Here is a 12,402-nt window from a genome sequence, read left to right as displayed (position 1 = left end):
ATGGTAACTTCTGTAGCTGTGATACCCTCTCTGATTAGCAGTGCTACACCCTCTCCTCTTTTTCCCCCCCTCCCTATTCTTTTTAAACGTTCTAAACCCTAGAACATCCAGCAACCATTCCTGCTCCTGAGAAACCCACGTCTCTGTTATGACTTGTTCCCGAGCAGTCCCTGCAGGAATTTCCATTTTAACCAGTGCTAAGAGCTGAAGACAGGCTGTTTAATCTGTACTTGGGGTGTGGGTGTGCACATCCCTAAATACCCCTTGATCTGAGTTTCTTGCTGAATTACTTGAGAGGGCAGTTAATAGTCGACCACATGGTTGGAGGTCTGGAGTCACATGTAGACCTTACCGGGTAAGTATGGCAGATTTCCTTCCCTAAAGGACGTTAGTGAACCAACTGGGCTTTTAGAACAATCAACAACAGTCACTAATAAACCAACTGTTTTAATTTTAGATTTAAAAAAAAATTCAAATGTTACTGTCTGCCTGGTGGGATTGGAATCCATATCCTCAGAACAATAACCTGGGGCACTGGATTGTTGACCAGTGACATTACAGGCAGAAATATCATAAAACAGCTGCTGGAGATCTGAAACAAACAACAGAAATGGTTTCAGCAACTCAGCAGGTTTGGCAGAGGCTGTGGTGGGGCAAACAGAATTAACGTTTCGAGTCTGATACAACTTCTTCAGAATTAACACAGGGTCACAGGATTCAAAACATTAACTCTGTTTTCTCTGTGCACAGGTGATGCCAGATCTCCTGATATTTTTGAACCAATTTCTGTTGTTTGATTGTTTCAAACATGACAGACCTTGTGGTGGAAGCACTCGGGGGATACGTGCACTGACTGCCTGTTCCGGCTTCACTGTCCAGTGGTCACTCATCCCCTCTCTACACACTCTTCAGTTGTGGGATGACCACTTCCAAAAGCTAGCCGTCCACAAAACTCTCAGTCACCCAGATCCGGAGCAATGGACACGACAGCACAGTAATGGGATGGTGCAGGCTGTTTCGGGGAAAGATTGAGAACAGGTGGGAAGTGGGCACTGTGTAAGGGTGACTGGTTTCAAAGGAGAAATTGAGGACTGCAGATGCTGGAGAGTCAGAGTTGAAAAGTGTGGCGCTGGAAAAGCACAGCAGGTCAGGCAGCATCCGAGGAGCAGGAGAATAAAGCCTGGATTGAACACATCATTTTGGTCCTTACCACTGATTACAGAATTTTGAACTCTCCTCAAAGTGTTAATGCAGGCTTTTCCACTTAACAACCGATCAGACATAATTTTTGTGGAGCAGTCAATGTCTGCTCTGGGGCCCTTTCTGTGGAGGGTGTGCAGCTGGTTGGCTGGCACACAGGGCAGCAGGTTTTGAGATAGCTCAGGAGGCGAGGGAAGGTGAGGCAGCACTGATTCAGAGAGACGACACTTGTGGTATTGATGGAGAGGGTAGAGGAGGAGTTCCCTCCACCCTGCTCCCTCCACCCAGCTGCTGCTGCAATGTCTGGTCTCAGGCCCTCCTCCCATTCCTCCTGCCGACCAGAGCAAACTCTTCATAAATTCCATCAAGCATTCCCTTTCTCCCAGTGCCTCCTCTCATGCCAAGTGGCACGACACACATCCTAACGTCCTCAGCGATATCCTGGAATAAATATTATCGGCAAAGTCTTTCCAGTGTGCCTCAGAAAGCCTTTAAAATTTCTTTCCAAACATCCAACACCAAGTAAGCCTTCAAAACTGATATAACTACAGTAAGTAGGTGCAAAGTTCTTCACAATGTCTACTTCCCAGACGCAAGAGACAAAATAAATCTCCCAGTAATACTGGGAATGAATGTGGAGAGAGGAACAAGGTTAACATTTTGAGTTTGGCATAATAGGAGTTGGGAGCTGGAAGTTTTTTGGACTGGGTTGAGTGTAATATTGGTCTGATTCATGCCTTTGCCTCTACTGGAGCTCCGTTTTGAGGTGTACAACATGGGTTGGACCAGTATTGGTCAATCACAAATGTTACTGGCTTCTCCTTCTGATCTTGCTGCCAGTCAACTGGTCAGGAAAGGGCATTCGTGCAACTGGGTCCACCATCAACATGCCGTGGAGCCTTGTTAATGAGCACTCAGCAATTTAATATCCAGATGACCATTCCAACTCCTCTATCAAAATGTCAGCTGTACTATATTTCAGCTTAATGTCCACCTTTATCACCTTTGAGCCTTGATAGCTTCTAGATAGTTGCTAATCAAACTTTTCAGAGATGTTGTGACATACCTCTGGAGCAGGTGAGAATTGAACTGGACCTCCCATTGCACCACAATAGCCCTACTTGATAGCTTTAAAAGTATCGTGTTCTAAGGCCGGCAGGTATGGAATCTGCGAAAAAGGACTATAACTTGAATACTTTAAAGATACTTTTTATTCTCATTTTAGTCTTTTAAAACTGTATTCCCAGGCTATCTATTTTATTTTACTATTTGAATTCTGTAACAACACTTAAAGTATCTGTACCGAGGTACCCTGTACCTAAGATGGCACCGAGAGACGACACTACAAACTTTTCACTGCACTCATTTGACTGCACATGACAATAAAGGTATTCTACCTGCACAAACTATCTCCAGCCTGTTTAAAGAAGAACTCATTTTACAATCAGTCTCAAAGAAAAGCACTCAAATGATGTGACCACTGCAAACTCAATTCAGCTTCAAGTACATCCACTTTATTTTCCAAACCCATATATAGTTTAAAACGTGTTACAATACTTGATTCTCAATACAGACTTTGATTAGAAAGATATGGCACATTATTAAAACAGCTTTTATCACAGAATATCATTCAATGTTCACGTGGGGACTTGATTATGTGGGATGAATTTGATTATTTTTGTCTGTGTTTGATTTCTCCAAAAGAAACATCACACACGACATAGCGTACTCGCCAACGCAGTGTTTAGTTCAGGGAAATGCTTCTGAAACATTAGTATGCGTAGATGGATGAACCGATATACCTCAAAATCTGTTCAATCTTTCAGAAGAATTTATTTTAAGAAAGCAAAGTTTCACTGAATACATTAATTCTGTTGTGTCACATCTCATAGCTAGGATGAAGTACACCTTTAAGAGACATTGATTCTGAATAAATCCAATTATTTAAAAGAAACTCAGAGAAACTCTGTGGAGAGAGGAACAAGGTTAACATTTTGAGTTTGGCATAATAGGAATTGGGAGCTGGAAGTTTTTTGGACTGGGTTGAGTGTAATATTGGTCTGATTCATACCTGTCAGCGCCTTTGCTGTTTTTGCCTTGCACACTGTCCAATAGGGCAGTTTACCTGATTAAACTGGCAGACAGTGTCACTTATACCTTTCCTGTTACAACAGCTTTATTCAATAACATTTGGAAGAAATGCTTTTTGCATTCCTTGAACGTAAATAAGTGGGGCAGGAGCAAACTGTATGGCTTCTCAAATCTGTTTTGTCTTTCAATTGAAGAATGGCTGATTGCCTATCTTAAGACTATTTTCCTTTCTTATCCCCACATCCTTTGTTCTCTCTGTGTGCATAGAGGTCTGTATCGTTCTACAGCTATATTATCATTCCTCAGTAATTTTTTTTGCTCCACTTCCTTTAATTGAAGAATCCATGCAGCAATTGAATCCTATGAATGTACAGTACTGCTAAATCCATCCATTCAAATCTGCACCACTCAAGCACCAAAATTAAAATATTTCAAACACCATTTTTTGGAGTAGGTGAGACACATATTACAAGCACCTGTGTCTGGTGACCAACTGTGATCAAGTCATGGATCAACAGTTGGAGGAGTGATCAACAAACCCTGCAATGTCTCTAGAGGTTGGTGTGACTGTGGAGATTGAGGGCTACATCGGACCGTACAGACCAGGAAACAAAGGAATATTGAGCAACATTTGAGTTTATGACATCCTCCATAAATCACTCAGCTCTGGCACTCTGACTTTTCTTAACAATATTCTGTTTGGATTGTGTGAATTTTTGTACTTAAAATGATTGCTTAAATTAACTGTTAAAATTGCAAATGAAAGCAGATACTGACTGCACACTGATGTCACAAGATACCTCACATATGCACACTTTCACCAGGGTAACCAACTCCAATGAAATAAGGGACAATTTGACCTTTGGATTGGGTTGGAGATGTGGACATGCTGATCACTGTCAGTGGGGGTATGGTGGTGGGGATTTTTAACATGTGGGTGGATGGTGGTTAATCTTGAAAGTATAATTGCAGTGTGAGTGATGTTTAAAATTGTCTAAAACTTACATATTTTCTTGTTGATTCACAACAGAAGTGTTTCTCTGCTGACCAAGTCAGACCAAGGCTGTCTTCCACAGGCTGTATTAGAAATGTGGGACTAAAGCTTCCCATTAAGGCACGTAGGACAAGCAGTCACACGTAGGGGGAATTCTTTAAAACACAGCGCAGTTGGTGCATGTATACAAACACTCAGAGACCATGATTTGGAGATGCCGGTGTTGGACTGGGGTGTACAAAGTTAAAAATCACACAACATCAGGTTATAGTCCAACAGGTTTAATTGGAAGCACACTAGCTTTCGGAGCGACGCTCCTTCATGATGAAGGAGCGACACTCCGAAATAGTGCTTCCAATTAAACCTATTGGACTATAACCTGATGTTGTGTGATTTTTAATTCAGAGACCATACATACAAACACAGGCACAGACAATCAGAGACAGACAGACACACACACATATACACACACCACTCATAAACACAGTCACACAAACACACACATTCAAATTTGGGCCACACGCACAAACACAGACAGACACACACATAGATCTCACACACAAACACAGTCCACACAAAAACACAGACCACAAATAAAAACACAGACAGCCATACACACAGACAGCCACACACACACAAACCACCCCCCCACCCCACACACACACACACACACACACACACACAGAGATGCACTTTTATCTCATGACCAATGGAGAGGGAATTTGAAATCTACATTAGCTCAAAATTCAATCCTTGCTAAATCCACTCAATAGAGCTAATTTAGATTGGCTGAGTTCAGCATTCAGCATAACACTGTTTTGCACTAATAGAAAATATCTAGCCTGGTGCACGAGTAACCATTTCAGAGTATGTCAGCACAGATGAAATAAATAAAGTTTAGGCATCAGAGCCTGGAAGAGATACATTACCAACAGATGACAATCAAGGGAATCATGGCTTCCATTCATTCGAGGACACGTGAGAGTCAAATGAACCCAGATTAAAATAAAGCGAGCACATAAAAGGGCAGTTTATTCACCAAAGCCTGCGAACAGTGTAAAGTTTCACCTGGGACCAGGCAGCAACTTTACATCTGAGAATGTAAATAATGACAGTGGAAATGCTCCACTTTAGAAAGGTCAAGAAAAGTGTACAGCATCAATTACAATCAGGTACCATGGAGGCACAGTGTAAAATTAAGAAGACCCACATATAGTGTGCGCAAACCTAAAAAAGAAGAGGTTGTGTTATGTTGAAGTAGATTCAATACCACTAAGGGGCCACTTCCATGAGATCAATTTGAAATAAAAGTCACCCAAGTGAAATAAATGCAAAAGGGAGCAGTCTGAATATGATGGTGACTTTAAGGTGGATTTACAATTGGTTGCTTATGAATGAGGATGTCGAAGGGTGAAAAGATGCAAACATTGTTTACTGAAGGGCTGGTGTTGACATATGAAAGCAATATTGGAACAGTGTTTCTGAGGATCAAAGAAAGGTGAATATGATGTGGCAGAATAGACAACAAGTAGAGATGTAAGTCTGTCTGTAAATGAGAAGTGGTACACTGTGGGTGGAGGGCGAGATAGAAATGTAGAGGGATTGAGGATTTTGGTTCACAAAACATCATTCATTTGAGTCGTTGATTGTAATGTCTTATAATGGAAGATTAGTTTCACACAAAAACAGAGTTATATTTCAGTCAAGATGTGATGGGGAATCCGTACAAACCACAGTAACACCATAGCTGGAGTACTATGTGAAGTTTTAGGAAGGTTATTGAGGTCTTAGAAAGGACACAAAACAGGTCTGTTAAGATAAAAGCAAGACACTGTAGATGCTGGAAATCTAAACAAAAACAAAAAATGCCATGGAAACTCAGGAGGTTTGGCTGCTTCTGATACAGAGCGAGAGACAGAGTTCTGAGTCCAACTGACACTTCTTTAAATTCCAGAAAGGCAACTTTGTTTCTGTCTCCACAGATGCTGCTGGATACACTGAGTTTCTTCAGCACTGTCTTCATAATTCAGATTCACTAAGATGCTGGTCACAATCTGGAATACCCAGGCAGAAGGCTGGAAGAACACAGCAAGCCAGGCAGCATCTGGAGGTAGAGAAGTCAATGTTTTGGGTATATTAACCCTTCTTCAGGACTGAGATGTCGACTTCTCCGCCTCCTGATGCTGCCTGGCTTGCTGTGATCTTCCAGCTTCCTGCCTGTCTACTTTGGATTCCAGCATCTGCAGTTTTTATTTGGTCACAGTCTAGAAGCACAAATGTGGAGGTTTGGAAAAATGTGGGCATTTTCATCTGAACAAAGGAGATTAGGAGAATTATTGTTTTCAAACTTGTGAAAGGATGGAAGAGAATAGACTGAAATCAAGCCCGAGTAATTGGCTTGGTCTGATTACACCCACCGGTGACAACAAATGCTGCAAGAAGTCACACAAAGTTGGTTCACTTACATTGCCAGGATGTGGCTGACATTCTGGAGCTGCTAATTATACCTCAACGGGAAGTGCACCAATCATGGGTAGTTGGTGGCCGGGTGATGGCTTGATGCCCCTGTGAGTCCCAAGCCAAAAGATGGGATAGTAGATCAGGAACAGAAAAAACATTAGTTAAAAATCACACAACACCAGGTTATAGTCCAACAGATTTAATTAGAAGCACACTATAACCTGGTGTTGTGTGATTTTTAACTTTGTACACCCCAGTCCAACACCGGCATCTCCAAATCAGGACAAACATTGCCTGCCTGACTTAATGTGGCACTCAAGGAACACTTCTGTTCCTCTTCATCCCACATGTTAACCATTAGAAATAGAAAACAGTACGCCATTTGGCCACTTGAGCCTACTCCACTATGCAATACGATCAGGGCTAATTCAACGTTTCCCACTTCCTTGCCTGTTCCCCATAGTTAATGTTCTTGTTGAAGAAGAGGGCAGTCATTACCATTAAAAGCAAGTTAAGGTGCACCATGTTATGAAGCTTGATCATTTCCTTTACTTGAATGGGTTCAGGTTGGACTTTTTTTTAAAAAGAGTTATGAGCGTGAGAGAGGGAGAAAAGACAGGGGACTGGTGTAACCTAGCCGAGTACCTCTTAAAAAAAACATGGATATGATAGGCCAAATGGCCTCCATCTGTGCTGCAAACAACCTAATATTCTACACATAGCAGCAGAATAGCAGCCACAGCAAACCTTGAATACACTGTACAATGTTCAGGTCCATGCTCTGGTTGCTGAGATACAATCAAAATATTGCAGATTGTATCTCAGTCCAGATTCATTAGACTGGACTCCCAATCTTCTAACAGATAAAGAGGAACAAAAAATTTGGTATTCATTTTAGGGGGTACTGTTGGGGGAACCGAGGTAAGGTGGAATATTTGCGAGTTGGTGCGTGTGGAAAATGATTTTAAACTATTGAGAATAAAAGAAGGCAGCACAACCCTAGACTAGCACAAGGCAAGTTTACAACTGAAGGCAGAAAGCACACAGTATGATCAATAAATGCACTCTCAGATAGAGAACTGGAAGTAAAATCAATGGAATTATTTCAGAGGAACCCGAATGCTGCAACAAATAAACTATTTCTGCTAATACTTAATGTTTCCCCTTATCCATCATGGATTTAGCAAAAAAGCCTGTCTAGTTTGTAAAATTTACTTTCCTATATTTCAATTTCTTTATTCATATTCACGAAGCTCCACAACAATAGACAGCAGCCAGACGTCCGTTAGACAGATATAGACATTCCTGAGTACATAAAAAGTTGGTTTGTATGCAAGTCGGAACACAATGCAGGACGATATAAAGCAATCATTCATAAGTACAGGAAACGTTCCTATGTCAGATTTCTAAAATTACACTGAAAACAACAAATGCTGGCGATCCCAGCGGATCAGACAGCATCCATGGAGAGAGAGCAAGCTAACATTTCAAGTCTGGATAACTCTTTACCAGAGCTGAAATTACAATGCTGGAAATCTGAAACAAACACAGAGAATGCAAGAGAAACTCAGCAGGTCTGGCAGCAACAGTGGAGAGAGAAACAGAGTTAATATTTCAAGTACCCTATGACTGTGCTTCAGAACCGTAGTAGTAGTTTAAACTTCTGAAGGATCATACCAGACTTGAAAGGTTAACCCTATTTGTCTCTCCACAGATGTTGCCAGACCTGCTGAGTTTCTCCAGTAATTTCTGTTTTCTGTATCACTGAACTAATTCTGGTGCATAACAGATACTGTAAGATTTTGTGGCCTGGGGAACGTGAGGACTGCAGATGATGGAGATCAGAGTCGAGAGTGTGGTGCTGGAAAAGCACAGCAGGTCAGGCAGCATCCGAGGAGCAGGAGAATCAGTGTTTCGGGTATAAGCCGCCTGGAGGCAGAACAGGGATTGCTTTGGACACCACTGGGGAACACACGGACTTTCCATTGACTAATGCAAGTTGTGACAGTCCACACAATGGTCTCAGTATCAACCCAACTACGCATGGGAGATAGCAGAGGATGAACAGTGGGAGGATGTAGCTGAGGAGTTGAATACAGAGAAAATCTCACCCTGTGGTGTGGTGTGGGTGGCCACTACTTTCCTCACAGTGATCAATATCAGCATTCGGAGAGGTCTGAACTTTGTCGGACCTGGCCTCTGCATTACTGATCAGCCTGAAAATTGGCATAAAAGCGAAATAATTGAGGTCAGACTTGGGCCCTGGAAATCAGCTCGTTGCTGCCATAGCAATGGACTTGAACGATGAATATAATGGCTGCTGTTATTTTAATGTAGTTAAGGTTCCATATTAGTTTATGCTTTGTTTGTCTTTTTTTGGATGGCTATAAAGTCAGAATGGTCTTGAAATAGCCCAAACTGCACAATATGTGACTGTTTAGGTGGCTACAGGAAGATATGATTTAATAATTGGTTTTCTGGGGATTCTTGAGTAATGGCCCTTGAATCTGCTCCATCATTCTTTTTTTTTATTCATTTGTGGGACGTGGGCGTCACTGGCTGGGCCCAGCATTTATTGCCTGTCCCTAGTTGCCCTTGAGAGGTGGTGGTGAGCTGCCTTCTTGAACCGCGGCTGTGGGTTGACCCACATTGCCATTAAGGAGGCAATCCCAGGATTTTGACTCAGCGACAGTGAAGGAACTGCGATATGTTTCCAAGTCAGGATGGTAAATGGCTTGGAGGTGAACTTGCAGGTGGTGGTGTTCCCATGTATCTGCTGCCCTTGAACATTTAGATGGAAATGGTCATGTGTTTGGAAGTTGCTAAGGGTCTTGGGTATATTTTTGTAATGCGTCTTTAGACAGTACACACTGCTGCTACTGATCATTGATGATGGAGGGACTGGGATGCTTATGGATCTGGTGCCAATTAAATGGGCCACTTTGTCCTGGACGGTATCAAACTTCTTGAGTCTCATTGAAGCCTTACACATCCAGGCAAGTAGGGAGTATTCCATCACACTCCTGACTTGTGCCTTATAAATGGTGGACAGGCTTTGGTGAATCAGGAATTGAGTTACACACTGCAGTAACCCTAGCCTCTGACCTGCTGTTGTAGCTATCATATTATTTGTGTTATGGATATGATGAATCCAATTGAGATTCTGGTCAATGGTAACCCTCAAGATGTTGACAATGGGGGGGATGATAACACCATTGATTGACATAAGTGATTAGATTCTCTTATTGGAGATGGTCATTGCCTGGCATTTGTGTGGCACAAATGTTAACAGCCTTTTGTCAGCCCAAGCCTGGAATTGCCCAGATCCTGCTAAGTTTGAACATGGACTGTTTCTGAGGAATCTGAGGAATCACAAATGGTGCTGAGCATTGTGTAATTATCAGCAAATATCCCAATTCTGATCTTATGATAGAAGGTCATTGATGATGCAGCTGAAGATGGTCGGGCCTAGGACACTACCCTGCAGAGATATTCTCAAGTTGCGATGACTGACTTCCAACAAACAGGACCATCTTCCTATGTGCCAAGTATGATTCTGACCAGCAGAGAGTTTGCCCCGATACCCACTGATTCCAGTTATGCCAGGGCTCCCTGATGCCACACTCAGTCCAATGCAGCCTTGATGTCAAGGGCTGTTTAATCTGGAATTCAGCTCTTCTATCCATGTTTGAACCAAGGCTGTAATGAGGTCAGGAGCTGAGTGGTCCTGGCAGAACCCAAACTGGGTGTCACTGAGCAGGTTATTGCTGAGCAGGTGCTGCTTGATAGCCCTGTTGAGGACACCTTCCATCACTTTACTAATGATCAAAATTAGACTGATGGGGCGGTAATTGGCTGGGTTGGATTTTCCACATTGTCGGGTAGATACCAATGTTGTAGTAATTCAACTTGATCATGGTTGATTTTCTCCCTCAACACCTGCATGATCCCTATATCTCTTGATTACCTTTAATATCTAGAAATCTATCTATCTTTGTTCTGAATCTAATCAACGACTGAGCCTCCACAGCCCTATGGAATTGTGAATTTTAAAGTCTGAACAACTTCTGAGTGTCAAGTTCCTCACCTCAGTTTTAAATTGCATGCCTCACGTCCTGTTAGTGTGTCCCCGATCTAGCTATCTACCTGTTTATTCAGATTTGTGCAGATTTCAAAATTGGTCACCCGTTAACTGCTGAAGCACCTTTAAAACAATCTCTTCTACATTAAGGGTGATATATAAATGTGAATTGTTCTTGTTGTAAATGGAGGTGTTTTCTGGGAAGATATCATGATTTGAAGGATTTACTCAAATTGTAAGTTCACCAAAGCATTCTCCTGGTTCACTATCTGTATTGTACAGGAGATATCCTCCTTCAACATAGAACACCCAATGTTTGTCCATTCATAAATAAATGCTATTGAATGAAGACTGTTGAGTTGTAATGCCTGTGTTTTATTTGGGATTTGAACCATTGCCGCTCAGTGCCTGTCCTCTCAAGCCAATCATTCTTTTTGGATAAAGTTCTGACATTGTGATTTTGTTTTTCATTTTCACACTTTAGTGTCTTTGCTCTGAGAGCTGAGAGAAGTGCTCGATTCTCCGATAACTTTTCACAAAGTACTTGCTTTTAAAAAGCAACAAAAATACATCCATTGGCAATATTCGTTCCACAAAATCCAGTTGAAAGTTCTTTGAACTCAATGTAAAAGTAAATTCAGTTTACAATATGAGATCAAAATTGTATGAAAATAAATGTGCACATTAAAATAACATTTAAAAAAGATTCAATAATGTCATTGCTCTAGGGATTAATCCCTAATGAAGTGACAGTAACCACCAACATGTCAGAGGTACTGTACACCTCCACGTTGTTTTTGGCAACAACTTTTTCAGTTGATTAAGATAATACACTTGGCAAATCACTTACGAATAACCTTGCTTCCAATTACATCAATTGTGTGCTACCAGTTAAAGACAATCACGGACATGACAATCACGAGTTTTGTACAGCAAACACATCAAAGTGCTTTTCAAATGGCGTGGGCCAATGGTACAGAGAGATCAGTCACCATTTCCAAAATGTCTCTGAAATTAAGGCAAAACGAATTCTTTTTACCACAGTAAAGGTACAATCCTGAAGTGTCACAGGGTGAACTCAGGGAGGTATCCGGTGAGAGTCCGCTCCATATGGGATTGAGAGTGGTGGCAGGATTAGAGTTTCCATGGCTGTTGTATCAAGGCACTCTAGTGGACAGCCATAGGCAGTGAGTTGACTTCAGAGTGGGTGTCCAGTTCTCAGTACGGTTAAGACTTCTGCAGCAGAGGAGAGAACAGGAAAAAAAACTCATTGGCCAGTCAAAGTGTAGAACGTGAAAACAAAAATGCTGGAAATTTGAAATAAAAGCTGAAAATGCTGGATATGCTGAATAGGTTTGGTGGAGAGAAAGAGAGAGAGAGAGAGAGAGGGAGGGACGGAGCAGGAGGAGAAAGAGAGAGAGAGCAGAGAGAGAGGGGGAAGGAGACTGAGAGAGATATAGATTGTGACAGAGGGAGAGAAGGAGAGTGAGGGTGAGGTGGGAGAGAGATAGAGTGAGAGATACACATAGAGAGAGAGAGTGAGAGAGAAAGAGAGAGGGAGGGAGGGAAAGGGAGG

General features: G+C 41.9%; 1 protein-coding gene across 4 annotated transcripts in view; it reads right to left on the bottom strand.

Annotated features, from left to right (window-relative positions):
- Nucleotides 1-11,180: 11,180 nt before the first annotated feature.
- Nucleotides 11,181-12,402, bottom strand: part of LOC122564519 (rab effector MyRIP-like) — a 380,608-nt gene continuing 379,386 nt past the window's right edge. For all 4 annotated transcript variants that reach the window (XM_043719525.1, XM_043719523.1, XM_043719524.1 and 1 more), the window contains one exon: nt 11,181-12,062. The gene's annotated coding sequence lies outside the window, so the exon portion shown is untranslated. The remainder of the gene's footprint in view (nt 12,063-12,402) is intronic.

This window comes from Chiloscyllium plagiosum, chromosome 29 (assembly GCF_004010195.1).
Source record: "Chiloscyllium plagiosum isolate BGI_BamShark_2017 chromosome 29, ASM401019v2, whole genome shotgun sequence".
In the NCBI taxonomy this organism is placed as follows: domain Eukaryota; kingdom Metazoa; phylum Chordata; class Chondrichthyes; order Orectolobiformes; family Hemiscylliidae; genus Chiloscyllium; species Chiloscyllium plagiosum.
Note: the sequence above shows the minus strand (reverse complement) of the source record. Positions and strands in the feature narration are given on the sequence as shown.